Source organism: Helicoverpa armigera, chromosome 10 (genome assembly GCF_030705265.1).
Source record: "Helicoverpa armigera isolate CAAS_96S chromosome 10, ASM3070526v1, whole genome shotgun sequence".
NCBI classification, from domain to species: Eukaryota; Metazoa; Arthropoda; class Insecta; order Lepidoptera; family Noctuidae; genus Helicoverpa; species Helicoverpa armigera.
Window position 1 is genome coordinate 11,426,482 of NC_087129.1, and position 23,191 is coordinate 11,449,672.

At 33.4% G+C, this 23,191-nt stretch overlaps 1 protein-coding gene across 3 annotated transcripts in view; it reads left to right on the forward strand.

The window, feature by feature from the left end:
- The first annotated feature begins 11,374 nt into the window (after positions 1-11,374).
- Positions 11,375-23,191, forward strand: part of LOC110371016 (glycine receptor subunit alphaZ1) — a 54,573-nt gene continuing 42,756 nt past the window's right edge. For 2 of the 3 annotated variants that reach the window (XM_064036689.1, XM_064036690.1), the window contains exon 1: positions 11,376-11,520. The gene's annotated coding sequence lies outside the window, so the exon portion shown is untranslated. Of the gene's footprint in view, positions 11,521-23,191 lie in introns of all 3 variants that reach the window. The other variant, XM_064036688.1, reaches the window with a different exon arrangement.

A 23,191-nucleotide genomic window follows, 5' to 3' on the forward strand; every position in this document is an offset into this window, starting at 1 on the left:
TTGTTTACTCGAAAACAATCGCTAGATTGTATAGCATTCCCAATTGAAGTTTCAGCAGTAAATAACTTTTCAAATAAAATTTTGATTAGTGAGACCTTGAAACTAATAGTTCTGGTACCTACAATTTTGAGTTTGATTTAATCAAGGGCGGTTACAAGACCCGAATATTGATTCACTGTGTCCTTTCGTGACCGAATTTCGGTAGCCATATTTTAGGAGAGATTTCCCAAAATAAAGGGCTGAATTAGATCGTTTATTACAGGTATAATATAAGTTAGACTTTTGTACAGAACGTAATTAAAAGAAACCCGCGAAGTGAGAGTTGTAGTCGGGCACGAAACAAAATTATAAAACAAGCAAAAGAAGCCCAGTTGTTGAATGAATGCCTTCTTAAGAGCGTGTACGTCAACCGCGCGCCATTTGGCCTAAAATGGTACTTTTCAAACCACTGTTTCTCAGTAACTACTTATCCTATAACTATGTTATTTTTAAATAACGCAAGGTAATTTCACTGTCTATATAGTTAATTGAACATAAATTTCAATTTGTGTAGTTTAAATACTTAAAACCCCTATAACGTAACAGATGTTTTATAAAATTCCCGTTCAGCGTCTATTTCGAAGCTTAAATTCATGTGGAAACAGTGGCAAATCTAATCATATTTATTTTTTTACTCATAGACGAAATCCCCATGCCTATAGTTAGTTGAAAACATTTTTTGATTTAGGTCTCTATCTTTCAGAAAAAAATATTTTAACAATGTGAAAAATTGTGAATTTCAAATGCTTTTTTTACCTATCTATCTTACTTAATTTAATATAACAATTATTTACTATAGTAATATAACTCTTTCTTTAAAACATAAACTTTATATTATAATTTAATCTCGCGTTTTTATTTTTTTATAAATTATTTAAAAACTACTATAAAACGCTGCACGCGAGTCAACTCAAACCAGACCGCCGCAAGGCTTCACAGAGAGAGGACGTGTCGCTCCGTCACATCGCGTAGGGTGAATAACCTCTGCCGTGGATACCGAGAATAGAGTACATTTCAAGCGCGACCAACAAATCTTGATACATTACTATTTTATTTAAAGCTCAATTTTAAAGCATATTTTTTTTATCGATTGAGTTGAAATTTTGTTTGAATGTTCAGTTTTAATGACAATGTATGATTCTATATCCAATATGGCGGTATAACCAAGATGCAGAAAAAAAATGTTTTTAATGCATTCCTACGATATGGGTATCAAATGAAAGGGCTTGCTATGAATAACTCGAAAAAAAATGTGTCGCGAGTCTAAATCCAATATGGCGGACTCCTTAGGCTAGAAATCACTTATTGCAGATGTCTGTTACCAATCGAGCTATAATTTTTTTTTTTTCATTTTGGATGTACCCAAATTTTGACTTTTGATCTCGAATAACTTTTGAAGAATATAGGATAGATAACTTAAAACTTTATTGTTATTTCTATATTAATTATGGTAAACCCAAGCTCTTCACCAATATTTGGCTTTCCGGCAATTGTTGTTATTTGACCACAATTTTTCGGTCTGGATGGACTGGACCATTCAAATAAACAATCAATTTTTCAAATCGGTCCAGGCGTCTTTGAGAAATCGAGAACAATCAAATTGAGAACAATCACAAAACAATCTAATTGAAACCTCCTCCTTTCTTTTTTTGAAATCGGTTAAAATACAGAAACTCTTAACATTGTCATTAATCATCAGTCGACTATTTAGTACTGTTGAAAATTGTATGTAATATAGGTACAGAAAGTCCTCAAAACCAAGGTTTTCATAGGTGTCCGATTTTTTTGCAAAAGAGTGTAAGTATTAACGACTTATTTTCATGCTTTTATATTTTAGACATCCATAGACTTACACTATTTTCCCGCTATTAACTATTTACTAAATAATATATTTTTTGTTCTACCAATTTCACTCGAAAGGATCAAAATGGTTTGTGTGACTATACGTGAAGTATGATAGGCACGCACACAGCCGCGACGCTAGTCTGCGCGGTTTTTTGCGTTGAATTACCTAAAGTTGACATCGCGCGCGGAGCGTACACGCTCTTAAATATTTATTTAAATCTAAAAGAACCTCTAAAAATCTTCAGTATTTCTATTAAAACAGCAACAATAACACATGACCGGTAAAAAATATAATTGTCTCAATATCACGGATATTGAGAGGCGTCGAGATAAACAGACGGGCGGAGAAATCTTCGTATAATTTTCCCACTTTTCCCATTGACTACGCAACCCTAATAATAACAAAGAATTCCCCAACAATACGTTAATCCCTATATCAGGATCTCAATACAATGTTCCTTTCATTCGCTATCTATTCACTGCCTAACAAGTCTGGCCTCCGTATTAGGTTAATTCCTTACATCTCTTGAACAAGCAACAAAGGTTTCGTTTGCCCAAGGACATGAAACTACTTCAAATAGACGGCCAACACTAAATTAAGCTTAGCCGAACCTATTTTAGTCTATCTTTGCCATGGAGAACATAATGACGAGCGGAGATGTCATAACGAAAAATCTACTAAGAAAGTGGTGTCGCCAAAATACGGGTGCTCAGGGGACGAGGAACGTTTCAGCTCCCACCTTTATACATCTTCCTTGGAGCCGGTAATTTTTTTGTAAAGGCAAAAAAAAAAACCTAATTGTGGCAAGGAATCCGAACGGCTCTTTGGTTCACTCGTAACTTATCGTTTTGGTCACGCCCACCATACGTTATATGACACAACAGAAGGCGCCTGACCTATCTGCCGTATGATATATCCGATATCTTTTCTTCCTCTGTGATCCTAGCTTAGCCCTAACAAACTCATTCGTTCTCTCACCACGTTATGTTATCCTGTTTGCTATACTAAGTACAAGTGCGTTTACTTGTCAAAGGGTTATTTGATTTTCAATTTAAAGGAGCATTTCTGAGAGTTGTTATTAGTTAATCAAAGTTAGTATATTTGGCTGTTAACATACATGATCTTAGTTTGTTTGAGGGATTAAATATAGAATTAGACCCTTTAGAAAAGATTTTAGAGTAACCTTTAATAACAAGTCTAGAAGTCTATCATAAACCGTATGATCATAATGATGATTTTGGCAATTGAGTAGGACGATGCTGGTTTACCCTTACATCCTAATAAAAAGAAAATTTAAAACTTTAAGAAAAACATAGTTAAACTTGGCACATGTAACTGGTGTAACTTAACTGACTTATGTTACTTTAACACGTGTATATAAAGTCGTACATTTTGCTTGGCAAGTTTACAGCTTATGAATTTATGAACAAGATATGAAGCACGTGCAACTGTTGCAACTCAGTTACATAACGTTTACATTGTGACGTGTGTGTTGCTATTTGGGGAGCAAACGAAATTCTTGAAGAAATTGGCAGAACAAAAAAAAAATAAGGAACAGTGCAAGTCGGACTCGCATATTATATATGGGTTTACGAAGGATAAGAGTTAAACAGTAAAAAATCACGTTTTAATGTAGACTTAAAAAAATCTGTATTCTAGTTTGCAATATATAGAGGCTGCAGAAATACATCATCTGTGAAAAATTAAACTGCCTAATTACATAATCAGGGTTCATGAGCTATTGTGACATGGATGGACGGACGGACAGGCAAATAGCCAAGTTATATTAATCTAGTCCCGTTTCACCCTCTAGGTACAGATCCCCAAAAAATATCAGTTCTATGTAGTGTTAAGGACAAGAGATAATAGTTCAAATGACTTTGGCAGTATACACGAGTACACAAATGAAAGGCGACTCTTAGGAGAAATACCTTTTTCTTTACCTAAAGAATCTATATTTAGAACAAACTTGACCCATTGACACAAAGTTTTGCCTACAAAACTTCGAAGTATTTATGAGAAACCAATATAAAGGTAGGCGTTAATGTTCTGCTCGCAAATTGCTTGGCTGAAGGCAGACCTTGCTATTTGGCCCTGAAAAGATAAGCTGCTAATATATTGTATGAGGCCTAAAGTGCTAGTCGTTTTCCCACGGTTTCACCCGCGTTCTGTGGGGACTACTGCCCGTACTAAGATAAAATATAGGCTACGTTACTTTTGAATGTATGTAGCTTTCCAAAACTGAAAGAAATTTTCAAAATAATCGGTCCAGTAGTTGCGGAGTCTTTGGTATGTGAAAAAACGAACAAACAAAAAAAAATCGTCTTTATTATATTAGTATAGAAGGCCTATAAGGCATTAGTGATTAAATGAACTGTGTCTAGGCTAGATAAGGGAAGGGCTTGGATAATGAAGGTTTTCGTGGAAAGGGAGATTAGTGATTTTTATAGAGGTAATGTATTTCGATCTTATAGGGGATACAAAAGAATAATATGTCGGCAGGTGGAAAAAATTGAGGTGTTAGCCGACTGTGCTAAAGGTGGGTTAAATTATGCATTATGATCTCTATTACATATATATTGGATATCTAGAGACTAGCCTTCTGCTATAAATTGACTTTCTAATATTTCAAGAACTCAGTAATTCCTGTGATAAGTGCGTTCAATTAAACAAATTCAGGTTAACAATATTCTTAGTACCATTTTTCTCATTGTGAACTTATAAATAAATGAAACAGCTTAACTGTTCATAATAGATATCATTGAAGATTTTAGTGTCCCATAATTTATTTCGCAAAAACACCTTCACATTTTAATTAAAGGTTGCCTAAAATATGGGTCCTATCTAATCTAGAATTTAATGAAGGTGATAAAATGATATTTTCAAGAAATTCGTACCTTTCTGTTTTGAAAAACGAAAAATAATCTTGAAAAAGAAAATTAGAAACAAAATTAGGTCTATTTTCATTCTTTATCGACTAAAACCCGCGGTGTTTATTGAAATGAAAGTTTTTTGTTTTCTTTAAAATTGGGTTTCGACTACTTTTTTTCTACTAAGCCTAACTAGGTATTACGTGAACGTAACATATTCATGTCTGCCTCTATATAATAATTATGACTCGTCATAATATGTATTTTGGTTTACTTTTTAATATTGATTAACATAATGTTCATTATCCTCCTGCCCTTATCCCAATTTTATTTAGGGTCTGCGCAGAATATTTTCTCCTTTCAAACTCTTCTATCTCCTAACTAATATAATGGTAGGTATTTTAATTTCTTACATAAAGCCTATTATAATCATTAACAACAGACTATTTTGTTCAATAAATAACCTACCAATATGCTAATAAAGTACAGTAATTATTTCCAAACTTATTACTAGGCTCGCTTTGTTTAATTATCTAGTTGTATCGTAAATTGGGTCTTGTCAGCTCTTAAAATGGTTGCTATGTACTAAATTATGAGTCATTTGTAACTCTTGAGACGTGACATCGTCTGTTTATCATTCAAAATTAGGTTGGTTATCAGTTAGGAAGAGTGATTTGTGTTTGATGATTATTTTTTGTGAGACCAATGTCTTATGAGTGTGTCATATTTTATTGTATCCAAATTATTTTAAGGTCGGCGCCACATTATCATCTTTTATCTTACCTCTAGTACGAAATAAAGTGACACCAGTTAGAGATAACGTTTTTGTATAATTTAAAAACAACTTGGTGTCTCTCGAACACTTGCACCTTCCCAGGCCTGCATTTGATCCCTCCTCAGTAGTGTTGGATTTCCGTCCCATCGGTCCCAATATAAAATAAAGGGACTTAATAGAGGCAATATCGGTAGCATCACATGACAATTTTGTTTACGTATTTTGCTAACTAGATACTAAAACTATGATCTATGTACATAACTAAAATTCCCGAGTTTAGCGCTTTTAAACAAACATTTCAGAAAAAAAACATTTCAAATAAAATAAGGGTCTAGTTGAGCATACTTGAGATCTTTCTTGAAATCGTCATCATCATGATCCTCTATGACTTTATGTTCTTCTTCCATACTTCTTTGCCTGATGTCATCACACAAGTCACATTCTCTCCAGTCGTGACCATCATCTCTCTCCTTATCCTCTTATCCTTTGTTTTTAACAGACACGTTTCTTTTAATAAATCTACCCATCCACCTAGGCAGGTACAAAAACTAAATCCCTCTCCTCCCATTAGGTACCTACCATTTTCAATTAACCAAAGCCTAATTGTTAGTTAATAGCAAGCATTCATTGTACAGACGGCATATCCTTATTGTCAGCGGCGCTACAATAACTGCGAACCATTTGGCTGCGTCAGAGCAAATCATAAATGTATGATTGTAGATGCGACAGTTGTTTGATAGTGGTTTGATAGAATGAAATAGAATAAAATAGGCAGAATGGGTAATTTTCGAGATTGGTTTGAATAAGCACAGAATAGAAATGTAAATATCGGCCAAGTGTGAGTAGGACTTGTGATTTGTATCGTCCGAAACTACCACGTTTATTTTATGGCAGCCCCTAGGTGGCTTAATTTATTGTAGTTGTCAGCAGCTACAAATAATACATAATTATATCAAATCAAAATGCCTTTATTTTCAGGCTGCATTGGCCCATTGATATATACTTAAAGACTAACATATGTACATATTATATTATACAAACTTGTTAATATATCATCTGTGAAAATTTCAAACTATCACGGTTCATGAGATAAAGCTTGGTAATTGGCGACCAATCAAAATCGAGTACCTACGCGATACTTTACCCAGAATTAGGGTATTGGATATTTTAATAGGTAACCTTTTTTAGGTCCTTAATTGTTTTAGAAGGGTTTGATGAAATAAAAACTTTTTCGTTGCTACCTGTTTGATTTTGTTCAGTGGACAACTTTTACAACAATTTTTGGACTAAGGTCAATGTTTGAAACCTTCAGTAAATTATTAAATAGCTCTCGTGCGAAACCCAAGCCTTTATTCACTTCTAGGGAATTACGAAAACAATTTGAAACTTGTTGGAGACCTACATACGGGACAATTCTCCATGTAGTCCAGGTTATTTAATTACAGCAACAACCTGCTGTTTAAAAAATCCCGAAAAACTTAAAATCGACTCCAAAACTGGAGATCCTCAGTTTGTCTTGTACACCTACCAATGTATGTTTGTGCGCGATTATCTCACCTTTGGCTGAAACATTTTACCTACATAGTAGGTATTTGTCACACTAAGGAGAAGGTAGGTATGTTATTAAAGTCTATTTAATTCTTTGTAAATAGTGTTTCTCAAAAAGTCTATAAGAACGTTCTTATACAATGCAATAGTTTACGCAATTTTAAGTTCTGTTCCTCATATCTTGCCATCAGAAACATGTCCAGTCTACAACAAATAATGTTAATCTATGTCGCCCACTGTCCAGGTACATTGGGAGCGCTCGCCTTTTGAATTTACAACTGGCACCAATCTAACGCTTCCCGTCGTCTCCACTGGCTTGCACTAGCCACTAGCGCAAGTTCAAGGGCGAGTGCAATGTGCTATTGTATTCTGCACTTAATTGCTCATGTAAATAGGGTTCATTTTTGCGTGTAACAGAAACGTAAACAGAGATGTGGAAAAGTTGTTTTAGAAAATGTAAAAAATAACTTTGATTAAAGTTATTTAACTTTGATTAATGTCAAGAATGTTTTTTACGTTATTTCTGTACTTTGTTATTTTTGTTTGGATGGTCGTCAGCGATTTATATTTGAAGATTCAACTTATATTCCCGTACAGTACTAATATCTTTTATTCCTAAACATGACCCGAGGCGATGTTTCAAATGAAATTCCAAGGAAAACTTCGAAAATAGAGACTCCGGATTAAAGTTATATTTATTTTTGTGACGTGAAATCAAACAACAGGATAATTGCGGTTTCCTTATCCTTACTAATATTATGCATGCGAAAGTATCTCGGTCTATCTGGCATGCTTTCTCACCAAAACTACTGAAGCATTTTAAATAGGTGCAAAGATAGCCTAAAGCCTGAGAAAGCGGCAAATAGTTACATCTGGATGCAAGTGCAACCGCGTAAAACAAATAGTATTTCATAAAAGCAAGAAATGCTCCATTAATGTTCATACTCGTATAAAACTTACCTATACCTTTATATGTAGGTTTGACGACTAACGAGTTTTTACTATCGATCTTGCACCAAGGTTACCCTTCACGATTATAGTTAAAAGTTATGAACATTAGTGAGAATTTGCTACAAAAACTATACTTGTTTTTACTTAAATAATCTTTTCATCTGTCTAGCCTTTTCCTAAGTATGTTGAGGTCGAATTCTAGTCTACCGAAGCAGCTCAGTTCCAATGTTTGACATGGAGCAACCTATCTGACCTCCTCAACCCAGTTACCCGGGCAATTTGATGCCCTTTGGTATGATTGACTTGATATATTTAAGACTTTCTGTCTTCTGACTAAGGGCAATCCTTCCTAGTAGGTTCCAGTGGACTGCCATAGAACCCACTTTAACGTGCCTTCTGAAAGGCGAAGGAACGCGTCATGGCAAAGATGGTCACCCATCCACTGACTGAATATGATTACGATAAGTAATATCTATAAAAAAGCATAATTTAATTTACATAAGCAAAATTGTATTTCAGTATTCTTTAAAAAGGAAAAATAATTTCGTAATAGCTTTGTTATTTATGTTACGTTTAAATAAAACATCAAAGCTTACCATTTACTATATTCCATTAACCACAAACCGGTGATAGTTTCAATGGAATATTTAGTATAATTATAATATAACGAATGGATAAATCCATTTGGCTTTTAAAACAGATCATTATTGATAGTTAATAGTCAAATGTTATAAACCAATGATTCACGGATAGCCTATTATGATTAGTTTTAATGCAATTAGTCACTTTTTTATTGAATTGCAGTGGTACTATATAGCATAGTATTTGGGCTAATTAAATCTAATTATCCGTACCTATATTAATGAGTATGGTTCATATATCATACTTGTTTCTGTCAGCGGTCTCACCTTAGGGACTTGCGCGCACATAGTCTAAAAGTATATAGCCTATAACTCTCCTTGATAAATAAGCTTTATCAACTCTGAAGAACTTTTCACATCGCTCTAGTGGTTCTTGATATTAGCAAGTTCAAGCAAAGAAACAAACTGTTCAGCTTTGTGGTAATATGAGTAAATAGGTGAATGAAAACGGGATTTTCGTATGTGCGGTTAATCGACGAATTACCGTACCTATATTGTTTATCGCAACTATTCGTAATTAATACCAAATAACGATATTGATTGACACTAAATTATTCGACAAGTTTGACGTGACATCAAACTAATGTCGATATAGTTATTTCATTAATTGTGAGTGTGAGTTGTGAAATTTTGGTAAACAGATTATCCACATAGACCATATTGATTAGAAAATAAATAGGTAATTTGCTTGTGTTAGAGTCCCTTCGCACAATACAAACTTTTAGTCAGCTGATAGTATAATTAGGGTCACAAATCAGTATGAAGATGAATGGAAGTGCACACATACAACGATTAAGTATACGGCCGGTAACAGGGCTAGCAAAATTATCATCATCTTCAAAAGAAACTGCCAAATAAACATCTGACTAACTATCGACGGTTTAATCTGTAGTATGCGGAGGCTCTTAAGCAATTATGACACACAATGATGTGTTAATTAGCTAACTTCAAAAAGCGACCAAATATTGGTCAAAGTGGGAAACCTCAAAAGGATTCACTCTAATGATATTTGTATAAATGAACACGTGTATGAGAGAATTATCTATTCGCTGAGAAAACTGAAAGCATTACCAACTTTCAGGGATAGATTCTGTGATGTTAGGATATTCAACTAATGTATAGACTGACAACAGGAAATAACTATATTCATTGAACTACATGATAACTCAATAACAAACAAAAACGTATTTTGGTCCTCAGCGAGGGATCATGAGAAAATTGGTATAGACTTTTAGTTTCAAAACATTATTATAAGTTTCAGGTACACATTTCCGCACGTTCCGAAGAAACTAATTTAACAAATATCAAATAGTTTGACAGCTGGTATAAAGTTCTTCGTTCCTTTGTGTCATAAAATAAAAGGTTCAATGCCCTTAGCTATGAAAAATTATTATAAGGGCTCGGCGTTATGCGAACTACGTAGCAAATTAGGAAAATAAAATGTTCGCGACATATTTTTATGATATTAAAGGGTTGGCTACATTGTTGCGAAGTTTTTTTTTTACAAAGTAAGTATTTTTTTTTTTCGAACCTTTGACCCAAAAGTTGTGTTATTCGTATTTTATTTCCATTTTAAATTAATTAATTGAAATCGCCTTTATTTTGAGGAATTTGATCGTACACTCAAAAACCATGAATCTAGGTCAATTTATATAAGCAAAATTTTTTAACTGAAATAAAGTCTGAAAAACATAAAAAATCTCTTCAAAAACATATTTATTTTTATCTATTTACTTTTTGTTGTTTACCACGCGAAAGGGTCATATTCAAACAAAAAAAATGCAACCCTTTTCAGTTGTTACCACAAACCACCCCACGCATACAGGCAGTCCTTCCTACATAGTGGGCATTCCAGTAAATCCCCAAGGTCGCGGGCTGGTCAATGTCGCGAGCAAGCGGCCGAGGCGGCGACGTCGCGAGTGCCGCACTCAAATGTCATATTACTGATACACCGCCATTCGTGGCGGAGTGCTCAACATTTTTTGTACAAACTTTATCATTGGACTGAAATATTTTATCCATAAGTCTCTCTCTCTTAGTTTTTTTTAATATTATTTTTTAAATCCTCAAGTACAGCACGTATACTTAAAATCAGGCTGCATAACGTATCATGCATTATTTATTACAATGTTAAAGAACTTCGTTATCACAGTTCATGAAATTAAATTACAAGACAACTGAATAGAATAGGCCGAAAAGTTATAATAATTTCAATTTGAGATGTGAACAGCATCCAAATTGTTCTAGGTACTAGTTTCTTTAATAAAAAATACAATTCCATTTTCTAATGTCAATATTTTTGTAGTATCCAACTTTCTATAGCGTAATAAAATCTAGAAACTTCTTATGTTTGTTATAACCAATTTCACGGAGTGAATAAATATTATATCAAACTTAATATTAAAACCATTTGACAATAAGAAACACACAAACGGAGAAAACAATAAGGAAAATAATTTCTCAAAAAATTTCCCCATCTCAAACCAAATACACAACTCCTGCCGTTGCCATAGCAACCGAACATCAACAAACACTAAATACGCCACAAATAATATCACTTTCTTACACCAATCATTCGAAATTCAAATGAACCAATCAAAAAAAAAATAGAAAAAAATACCAATTAAATTCCGGGTTCAAATATTCGTAATTCTTTATTCAAATGTTATGTGCAACTGGTCTGCTGTGGGTTGCCAGTGGGCTAACACGCGAACCGCTTTTGCACCAAGTTTTCAGTCCTAAAGTACGTCGTGGGTCGAACCGACTGGCTTACGGTGTAAATAAAGTGGCAACCAAAGTGTGGTGTTGTGTTGTGTTATGGATTGTTCGTTCCATGGTATTGTTGTGATGGTGAGTTCTTATTTCAAAATAGGGATTAGAAACTCTTTTGTGATTTTAATGGTTGAAACCTCTTTGGAATGTGCAATGAGTTTTCAAGGTTTTGAACTTGTGTTGTTCTTTTCAGTCAATATTATTGACTGCTTTTACTGTTAAAAAACTGTACTGTACTGTTAATTTGTTTGTTAAAACAAATACGGCTGTTACAATCTATCAATGTCAATTGAAATCAAACTTTCATATTATTTTTTGTAAAATCCATTAAATAAAAAAAGTTGCAAAAGATTGATTTTAAACGAAAATAAAAACATTTTAAGCCCTTTCCATGGTAAATAGAATTTCGAAAACTTTCTGCGGTATCATAATCTTTTAACTTTTAACCAAACGGCATAAAACGGTAGCTTTACCAGTTAAACTTTTGAGGTCCAAAATTGGGTTTAAAAGACGGAAATCTTTGTAAACTTTGGCAATTATCCGATTTCATTGTCTTTTCTGAGGAAAGTCAACGAACGGTAACTGCATTTTAACTCAGTCTTATAAGTTATCTAACAAAGGTCAAAGACATTATTTCAAACAAAGTATTTAGGGATTATGTACTAAGTGCCTAAGAAAATAATACATTTTAGGTTCTTTTAAAAATGCTAAAGTGCTTTTAGAAATTACGTGTTTTCCTGTAGGTGTAAAAATAGCTGAACCCATTTCTAGGATACACAAATAACATCATGATTGTCCGTTCAAAATGAAACGTATAATTTAATCAAAAAATACTTTTACCTAATGGAAGTTATAGTCTCTTATTAATATTATGAAAAACTAGTCAATCACACTTGATTAATTAATGAATTCAATGCGTCTTGATTAGCCGAGTTTACCGCCGCGTCACGTAGGAATTATAGCCGGTACCGAGAGAATTTATACATTCTCCCGGGTTACTCTGGAAGAGTGTAGCTTTCCTACAGTGAAAGGATTTTTCAAACAAAAAAATATTTCCTGTTTATTATTATTATTTAGTACAGATTAACATCAAACATTATAGTCGCATTATTTAGTTTATGAATAAAACAAAGCATTTATTGAATACCTATTGAAATGCCTTTACCCAATAAACACGACAGAATTATTCAAAATTTATACAATCATGTAAAATAATTCCTTTACTAAACAAATACATAGTCGATACAAATTAATTAGAAGTACTAGTTTTGACAAATGAAATTTGTATTTGCTTGGAGGGAATTCTGGAAAATGTAGCTACAATATCTAGAACTAATTAAAATAATTAATCTTCTCAAATGCTCCGAATAATATTAAATTGTACTCTAAAATAATTACGGAACTTTGGTTCCCTCTGGGCACCTTAACAAGATTTGGAGAAATATTAAATGTTTCTTTTAGAAAGTCGTTTAGGTAGGTACTTACATATTTTTTTATAGCTTGACCGTTTTTTATATAAAAAGAAGTTTTATTTAAAGCCTCTAATTATGTAACATGTATCAAACCTTATGTCTTATCCTGATGATGAAAGTGGTGAAACAATTTTCTCATTTTTCTCACACCACAAACCACAAATTAACTTTAGCAATCCAAAATCAGCTCTAACCTGAGTCTCTGAGTTTTGATCATCATCAGACTTTTTATCGTCCTACTGCTAGGGACAGGCCTCATCTCACACAGAGTAGGATTGAGCGTTAATTACCACGCTTCATGGTTTTTTACTCATTATGCCACATGACTTCTCTGATTCATCATTGACGAACGTTCAAAGATCTTCCCGTTACAATTACGTATTCAACCCGGTATTTGAAATTACAAACGTTACGTCTAGCGTCTGTACACAATGAAATGAGGATGTACCTTAATGAGAGTCTCGGCGCGTACGCAACTAATTGATCGTGAAACTCATGTTCCCGGAATTTTAGATTGATATATTTTATTTTTGGTGTTCTGTAGACTCTGTTTGCTAATTAGCCATAATTTTTGTGGTTATTTTCAGACCTGTTTGAATTTTGTTATTATAAGAACTTAGTTTACGATTACTAAAATTCTTAGGTATTTAAGAGGTAACAAATTAGAATACAGTTTCTTCGAAATAAATATATTTTGGCCGTGTAAGTTACTTTTCATTAATGTCGACACTCATGTTTCAGTAATTTTTGTTTACATTTCTCCGATATAGGTTATTTATATTTGACGTGAAAAGACTTTAAATAATTATAATGTAGGTTAGTACTAAACTTACTTAATAAACCTAACCTTCAAATTATGCCACATTCAAGCATGTGTCCTTCCAGTCGGTTCAAAGGTTGTCTAGACGACCATTTTAATCACTAAGCTATCGTCCTACCCATACTTTTAATTGATTAAAATTCTGTTTCGCCCAAAATTCCTTCATTAATCAATAAAGTTTGGCATTCTGTTTCCTACACATCTTTATTTATTTATTGGCACACCAATAGCTTAAACACAAGTTGTAATTCTAATTTGCTGTTATAGGTTCCATCTTCGTATTCACAAAACAATACTACACTACATGAACTATATTACTCTAGGTAATCCTTATGCTTGCCTAGCATCGCAACGCCAGTCCACTATGACAAATGACGCAAGCGATTTCCGTACTCCCAGCATTAAACACGTTAGATGCTATCATAACCGTGTGGGTTTCCTCACGTTTTCCTTCAACTATATCGTTTTAATCTTCTGGCATACCAACTGGGTACTTACTTTGTATGTTGACAACTATATGTATTTACATATCTGTATGTAATCATTTCATTGCCTTATAGAGAAATTCATCATTATCGCCCTTATTTTTTCGTCTGTTGGGTTCAGGCTATCTTTCTGTATACGATTCTTCAAACCATACAGACCGAATTTTGTGCTGGGGAGTTTGTTTCACCACTTCTTCTTCCCAGCAAAAACATATAGGAAATGGTGAAGGGCGTTTTGGTGGCAGTCTTTTGTAAATTTGACCATCAAAAAGTGTTGATTTTCAGCCTACTTTGAATAAAAGACTTTTTGATTTTAATTTTCTACAACCCTTTTCGCTGCTCTGAAAATCTCATCTACATAGAAATTTCCAAGACTGCAAAACTTAGCACAGAAAAATATTGCCCAGTCACAGCCATCGAAAAGCTGAAAATTACGTAAAATCAATAAAGCTAGATTATCATGTCTAGACACAGTTCAACGGAAATACAAATAAAGTGAATGCTATACAAAAGATAGTCGTAATTCATTTGCTTTATAGTTTTGTCGTAACTGAAGAGACATTTGTGACCTTGCAGATATCGGGTGGAAATTATGTTAAGGTTCTACCTGTAAACTTGGGTTTGACACTAATTTTGAGGACATTTACAATCGTTATCAAATTGATGATAGAACTTGACTTACCCTATATAGTTGAATAGAAAATTAGGGAATGATGAAGACACCAAAACTCTTAACAATCTTAAAGAAACAATACATTTTCGAAACTGAAAACATGCACACAATAGTTGAAAACAAATGAGCAAAACTTAAAACTGTTACTCTCAAAGGTCCAGAAAGCATATCAAGCCAACAAAGAGTTAAAACAAGTTTAATTTCAATAACTGTCTCACAAAGAAACAGGTGGTCAATTGCGTTTCCAGTTAGACCTAGTTGTCTGTGTCCGGGAAGGAAAAGCATGCGATCAGCCTAATATGACTTCAAGGGGACTCTTGATTTACGGGACCGTGTTGTTCCGTCTTCGTGATTATAATTTAGCACGTGCTTGCAAGACTGGTAATGATTCACGTAAATAGATACTCGTATGTACGGTCTAATGATATAGACCAATAGGTTCTGAGAAGAACAAAACATGTGAAGTGTGAAACAAATGAATAAGACAAAGTTGGTGCACGTGATGGTGATAAAGATATGGGTGTTAATTGATTATAATATAGTCACGCAAGAATCATAACAAAATGTTAGAAAGGCGAATTGAGAACATTCTCCTACTTGGGAAGCCGGATCTTTAAAGTTGAAGAGGTCGATTTGAATGAACTCGTTCATAGAAAATAAGCTGCTTAACAAATCTTATATTTTTTTAATAAAAAAATGCATCTGAACGAATTGTCGAAGATACATACCTCATTTTTATTTTTACACATTTTTATAGATGTAAGAATTTATAACTGTCATTGAACCTTTCTTAGTACAAATCAGTGAACCAATACATAGGAATTAATTAATTTCAAAACCCTGTCATGTGTCAGTGTCCCCATAAAACAGCTAGCAGACAGATATTAAATAATACTTATTTGCTCAAATTTTATTACTATGATATAATCCTAATATCATATGACTCATCACATAATCCTATAACGATCCTCATGACCTTGAACTACCGTTTATTATAGAGGTCAAGGTTAATAGTTTTTTTCCGGGAGTAACTGCCCCATCATCCACTTAATCGTCTTATCTCCCAATAGGGCAAGTTCCTAAGGAAATACCACAAAAACGCTGTTTCATGGTAAGTCATTTTTAAGAAACGTGAGGTGTCTTGGGTCGAATGGGTCTTTAAAAATCCAATAATACGAAGATATTCCTAGCAAAGTTAATTTATTGAGGAGTTCGTGGGTAAGTTATACCCGCAGGGGTCATTCAATCATAAGGTAAAGCAATAATTGGCACGGTCGCTCCGTGGATAGGTGACCATCCTGTCAGTGCGAATTCTTCCATGTTTCCCGGTACATTAAATTGGTGGGTCCCGGGTATCATTTGGACATCTTTGGCAGTTGTTACGATAGGAACAAAAATGAACTTGCCGTACAAATAACGTGAAAACAAGACAGAGCAACAGCAAATAGAGACCTTTTATCTACGCTTTTCTCTCTTTTTTTTATTTCATGAAGTTAATCCCGTCTATAATCTAATACAAACGCTTTGAAAACACTACATTAGTAGAAGCTATTCTCTTTATGTCAGTACATTGTGTAGTTCTTTCTAACAATTAAATCAAGTCTAGACTCTCTAAAGTACGTACTTAGAACAAACAAGTACCTACATTTAGACTTTATGTAAGCTTAGTTTTTTTCATTTACAGTGTTATAACAAAAGAGTTTAACAGATAGTGTAACGGGTAATGTTAAAATTAAACATGCCTAATACTTTTTCTAAAATTAAATAACGTCTAGCTAGGCTCTTTTGGCATAAAAATACTTTAGTTGTGTAAATAGGTACTATGTCTTCATATTTATTTATTTGCATTCCACAATGTATAAAGTAGTTTTATTACATACAAATTATTCCTATTATCTTACAAATATATTACAAATTAAATTATTAAATGCAATGCATATTTACAAACATAAAAAAGGCGAAAAATAAAATTAACTAAAAAAATAAATATTACATTGACTGTGTTTTGTAAAAGATGATCTGTGGGATAAACACACATTTTTTTTCAAATAACACTTTTTAATCTTTTACATAATTGTTGTCAGGTTGAGTACCCATTATATTTGCTGGGGAGTTTCATTTTGATGAGAAGCCTTCGTGCTTACCTCGAATAAAAAATTGATTCTTACTATTTTTTACATTATGTTTTATTGCAATACAAATACGTTTCAAAAAATTTCCGAAGATTTTTTTTTTGTACCTGGAGAAAATAATACATTTGTTTTAACATATTACAAGTCAGTTCAGTCGAAGCACGTCCACTACAAGACAAAGGCCTCACCCAAGGTTCGCAGTTACACATAGTAAGTTAATAAAAACAAAGTCCAACCTTAAAAACCCCAGTCACTAATCCTTAAAACAGCAATCAAAAATACTTAAGGTTTTAAAACTGGAAATCGCGTGTATCCACGAACAGTTTGTAGTTTTTCAGTACAATAAAAACAAATACAAACCTTCTGTTTGGAGCACGAATACGGTGACACCAATTCACCTTTTGTTCTTGTTAAGTTAATACAAGCTTGACTTTTGACTTTTCATTGTAAAAGAGCATATTCTAGCTGCGGGTTTGTTTGAAAGAGTTACGGCAGAGGTACATAAAGGGCTCAAGAAGGAACATGATGGGGGTTAGTCAGTAAGAGTCTGATAGTCTCTCACGCTGTACCGACAGCGGAAGGGGTCATCTAATGATTTCCCACCAAAAAATAAGAGAGAGCATATATTATTGCAAACTTTAAATATGCCGATTATTGCCGATAGTTCGCTCATAAATCAGTGTAGACATGAATTGTAGTGTGCACATTACACCTTTCACGTATCAGGCTGGTAGCGTATCAAAATAAACTTTCAATGAACTACTAAGTACTAACAAACACTATAGGTACAGCTCCTACCCTTCACTATTTCCATTAGTCTTTGCTAAGAAGAAGTGGCACAGCAAACTCCGCAGCAAAACTAATTATACCTCTATATACGTTCATTTAACACTCGGATAAAGACTATTCAACCAAGAAGCCAGTTATACTTATTTCTGTATATTTCTCAGTACAATATTAATACATTCGTTATAACAGTAATTGCGTACGGGATTTCTCCATTAGCATTTTATCTCGCTGCATCACTCAAAGGGTTATTCTCAGAATATACTCAATTTGGAGTTAAGCTTGTCTTTGTAGATGGAAACCAATTTAATGGCAGTACATTTATTATGTTTACTGTTCAATATTGATCATTTAAATTGTACAAAATAAGGAAAATCAAGTGTCGTCGTCGTCATGGTCGAAAAAGGTCCACTTCTGGACAAAGACCTCCAAGCTAGGGGGATTCGCTCATACTCCCCGCGCTAGGCGTGCGTGTTAGTGAGCGTATTGTGGGAAATTTTTGGCTTAAGAGATGCTACTGCCCATCACAAATCAAGATATTTCACATCAGACTTGGTGTTATGTAGTCTCATACAAATATGCTTGAACAATTATAGCGAAATCCTATACGTTTTTTCTTCTTCTAAGCATTAGTCCCTTCTCGTGACAGGGTCCACTTTCCGTATACTCTTCTTCCATTTCAATCTATCCTGGACACCTTGTTATTTTCATTTCTAACAAGTGTAATAATAGATTAATGGGAAAAACAAATTATGGCACGTGTAAGTATGTACGTCGTATGAACATAAATAAACACTAGAGTTATGAGAACTATCAACAGTAAAGTCAATGTGATAAATGACCATATAGTCTTCGAGGAAACGTGAAACATAATGTGGCTTTCACAGTACGATATTGTAAATACTAGGTATTTAAACAACAATATTTGACTCCAGAACTGAATTTCATTACCTAATATTAAGTAGTTTCAATTGTCGGAAATATATATAATGTTGTTGTATTTAATGTTGTAGTGTGTCAAATAGACTAACTTCTTCCAGTGGTTTTATTTGCATGTGATAACTAGCAACCTATAGCCTTCTTTTATTTACTATATTTGGTAACCAATGATTTTTTTTAAATAGCACAAGTCAGCACACATACGTCAAAAACTACTTGTATATGCAAATAAGTAAACCCTCCAGCTTTATAGCGTTAGTGTAAAAAATCATTATATATATATTTTAAATCGACAACAATATTCCGTTACGTAACTTAACCAAATAAAAGATAAATTACTGCCTACATTCATTGAAACTCATTGCGAATACAAATTAAATTCCAGGGCTCTTGTGGAAGAGCACGCAAGTATTGTATTCTGATCATCAACCCCTAAGGTTTTATCTTTACTTAACATGCGATCCTTTCAATGGTAATGGGTTATCTGTATTGTTTTACTGGTTTTTGAACAAACAGATACAAACGCTTTGTCTAAAAGGTTACGCTTATCAACGAATATAGTTGTTCTTAAATAGCTTTGCGTCTCTGAAGTTGCCTTGTGGTGACGATGAAAAAAATGCAAACAAAACACTACTGTATACCCAAGAAGGTTTTACACTACCTTCACACCAGCGGATTTTCTGCTCAGTTTTCTTACGCGTATTCCAAGCGACTTAAGGCCTCTCTAGCGGTTGTACATAGAAAAGCCGAGCACAAAATCCGCTAGTGTAAAGGCGCTGTTAAATGGCTGATTTGCCTTTGGAAAGCCAAAAAGATACATCATGTAAAAATGGCATTGTTTTGGCCTGAAAATCTTGTTATTATATCACGAAAATGGGAAATACTATCCTTTTATGGTCTTATTAAATTTTATAGAGTAACAGTTCGTTAACCAAGATGGTCACAATATTCTCTTACGGTTATCGAGGCCTTTATAAAGATTGTGTGAACTAGAGTTATAAAATTTTATAGATACTCAAGTACTTGTTTTTACCACGCTGAGAATAGGTATTTCAGTAAGATACTTGAAAGGCCTATCGGCAAAAAGGAGCTTGTTCTACAAGTTCTATTACTATATTACCCAAAAATAATCCAATAACACTTTGGTGGACCAACGCTAAACGACTTTCTGCTCAGAAGTTTCACTTGTAACCTCCAGACTAAAGATGTACGTAATCAAACAGAACCTAGTCTAGAGCCTGAGAAATTACATAGTCTACTTTTACGAGGAGCAGTTCCCTCGAAACGCGGATGAAACCACGGGTAACAGCTAGTTGATAATTAAAGATGATCAATATGTACAGTTATTTATACCTTATGCCTTATCAATGTTTCAATTGAAGTTTACAAATAAATACCTTCATTGCCCGAAATAAATAAAGTGATACTCAATCAGCATTTGAACTCAAACATTGAATAGTTGGTCTCATTACTGAAATCTACTAACCCTTAAACGTAACCAATGACATTTTAATGAGAGCATAATGTAACCCAATGAGAAGATTAAAACCACAACTATTAATATAGGATTGAAGTTTATTAATATGACAACTGCTCAATGAGTTTCGTAATGTGAGTCTTTAATCAGTTTCAATGTCAAACTCTTACGATGGTCAATTCATAGATAAGTAGGTACGGACTGCTAAACACACTGAGGCAGAAAAACCTCAATTTTAAAATAGTGAATATAATTAAGTTCTGCTAAAATTCGCAATTAAAATATTAACTTAAAAGTTAACAATACAATAACTTCCGACTAAATAGAAATTTATTGGCAAAATATTATTATCTATTATTTATGAAATCCCGTAGTTATTAAAATTAATGTCTTAATTCTCAATTTAATGCACACGATTATAGTATTACCTGTTTACAGTTAGCACGTTATTTTATTATTTCATTTATGTGGTAACATTTAATTAAAAAATCATTGTACCTGTTAACACTACGACTTTAGCTTTCAATTAATAGTCATCAATGATTTTCTCTAAATGTCGAAATTGTTAAATAATATTTCAATCAACGTTTAATTTATTTGATACCTATACTTTGTTTATTTACATTTGTCGAAACATTATCCAACATTAGATTAACTTTTATATAAGTTAAAATTTATAAGACCAGTGGGACCAATCAAAAATTGTCCAATTCCATTAAAACTTCATCATTATTTGTTGACCAAACAGAATGAAAATTCAAATTATATTTAGGTCTGTCAAATGTTTGGAAAGTTACTTTAAAATTAATCTAAGCAGGTCAAAAATGGAGTCAGATTTAAATTGAAATAAACTTATGTATGTACTTACCTTCGGCAATATTACCTAGTCAAGGTCATCTCATCATAACTATTGGCCTAGCTTTTTCCCAACATGTTAGAGTCGGAACAGTTACTCCGTGTAAAACTCAAACTACATTTGATGAGACTGGAAGCGTTCCCAACATAAATTGTAAGCAAAAGCATGGCAGATGAAAAGCTAGGTAGGTAAAATACTTTATCCAAACGAAATAATAATCACTTTACTTGTAACCACGTAGATAATATGCGTAAACAACCAAAATTGATAGAATAATTCAGTAGTTTACCTCCTTCAAAATGGTGTATAATCGTGTTCACTTATAAACTGAACACAATATAGACATATTTCATGCGAAGTTTAACACTTATGTAAGCCATAATGCGAAGCGACTGTTTTAATTAATTATAAGCAGACTTGTCTGCTTACATGACCTTTATGCGACCCTCCCAAAATTGTAGTTCAAAATTGTACTCAAGTAAATAATTTGTTTGACATAACGTAGCTAGACATACCTACCTAGATGGTAGACTGTACCTACAAGTCTACCGACATTATATCTGATGAAATCTGTTCTAACTTTGAAGTTACTATGAGATAATCCGTACCATATCTGTGCTAATATTAGAACTAGGAAAGGCTGTTTGCCTGTCCAACTTTGTTTGCACACTTTGATACATAGTCGTTAGCTTAACAAATATTCTAAAGCCACAGAAAGGACATATTCCACTTTTGACCCGGTTGCATGAAGTGTCTATAGGGATGTAGGCGAAACTGTTAGTAATACATTTATTCAATCACTTTATCTCGCATTTTCTTGGTATTTTTAAAAGCCCCAACACCCTTATAACTCTATTAAAATCCCTAGTTATTTATTTTTGTTTGAACATCAAAACCTAATTCCGCTTATTACGACCCTTGCAATGAGCATTCCGGATTCATTTCCTGAAAACTGTAGCTTTCAATGTAATCTCTTTTGCGTCTGGGAGCAAAAAGTAAAATTCTAGGAAAATTGGATAGAAACTACCACACTTATTTGCTAGCTTGAGAGAGTTTAAAAGGGGTATTTTTACTTTGTTGGAGTTCAAAATAATTTAGGAGAACTTAAAAGGTTGGTTACTGAGCTTACATCCTCTGTATGTATGCTTTTAATTTCATGTTGAAGGAAGAGTTTTATTCCTATTTTAAAAGTGCAGAAAATAGTTTGTTGTTAGAAACAAAAATATAATATCATTTATGACAACTTTTTATCTATCATAGATCATATCATACCATAGATCCTGGACGAAAGACAGCAAAGTCTTAGTGTTAGGGTCTCATTTTACTCTTTGGGTACGAAGGGATTGTTCACACCAAACGTATTGTCCGCCGCTGACTGTGAGTATACTCACTGTCTGCCCTAGTGTGAACGTCGACTCAATCTGCAGTACGCGTACTCACCAAGCCGACAATAGGCGTACATGATATATAGCGTACGATGCGCTACATGTGTGAACAAAAGAATAGGCTCGTGTAGGTTCACACTAGATGCGTACGCTGTGCGGCTGACTATTCTACACATAAAAGGGCTCACTATTTGAAGTTGCTCGTAGTATTTTATAAAAGATAAAACTAGCGTAATTTATTTTTTTCAAATCAGACGTTTTACTGATATTTCAATTAAATGATGCGCATTCAGATAGTTGCCATTTGCGAAGCTCTAGAGGAAGACGAAAATAATTAAAAGAAGAGATTGTGGGTACATCCCTTAAATTTGAAGAGATGTTTTCTTGGTCAATTTCATACTTTATATTTCGAATATAGACTTTATCCAAATAAGTTCAAGAAATATTTTCGTATGACAGTAAAACATTCGATGAGTTAGTTTAAGTTTATATCGGGTGTGTCGTTCACAATCACATTAAATGAAATGCATTAATATACTGGTCAATATATGTCGATTAACACAAACAATAAAGAAAAATACGTAAAAATAAAAAAATGAATTTTTCAAACAAAGTAAATAGAATAAAAATGTGCGAAAATTAGAACACCATATAAAAGGCAGTCATTACAAACAACTGAAATTCTCCCTTGAAAACTGACAGCTGTCAACTGATCAAAACATTC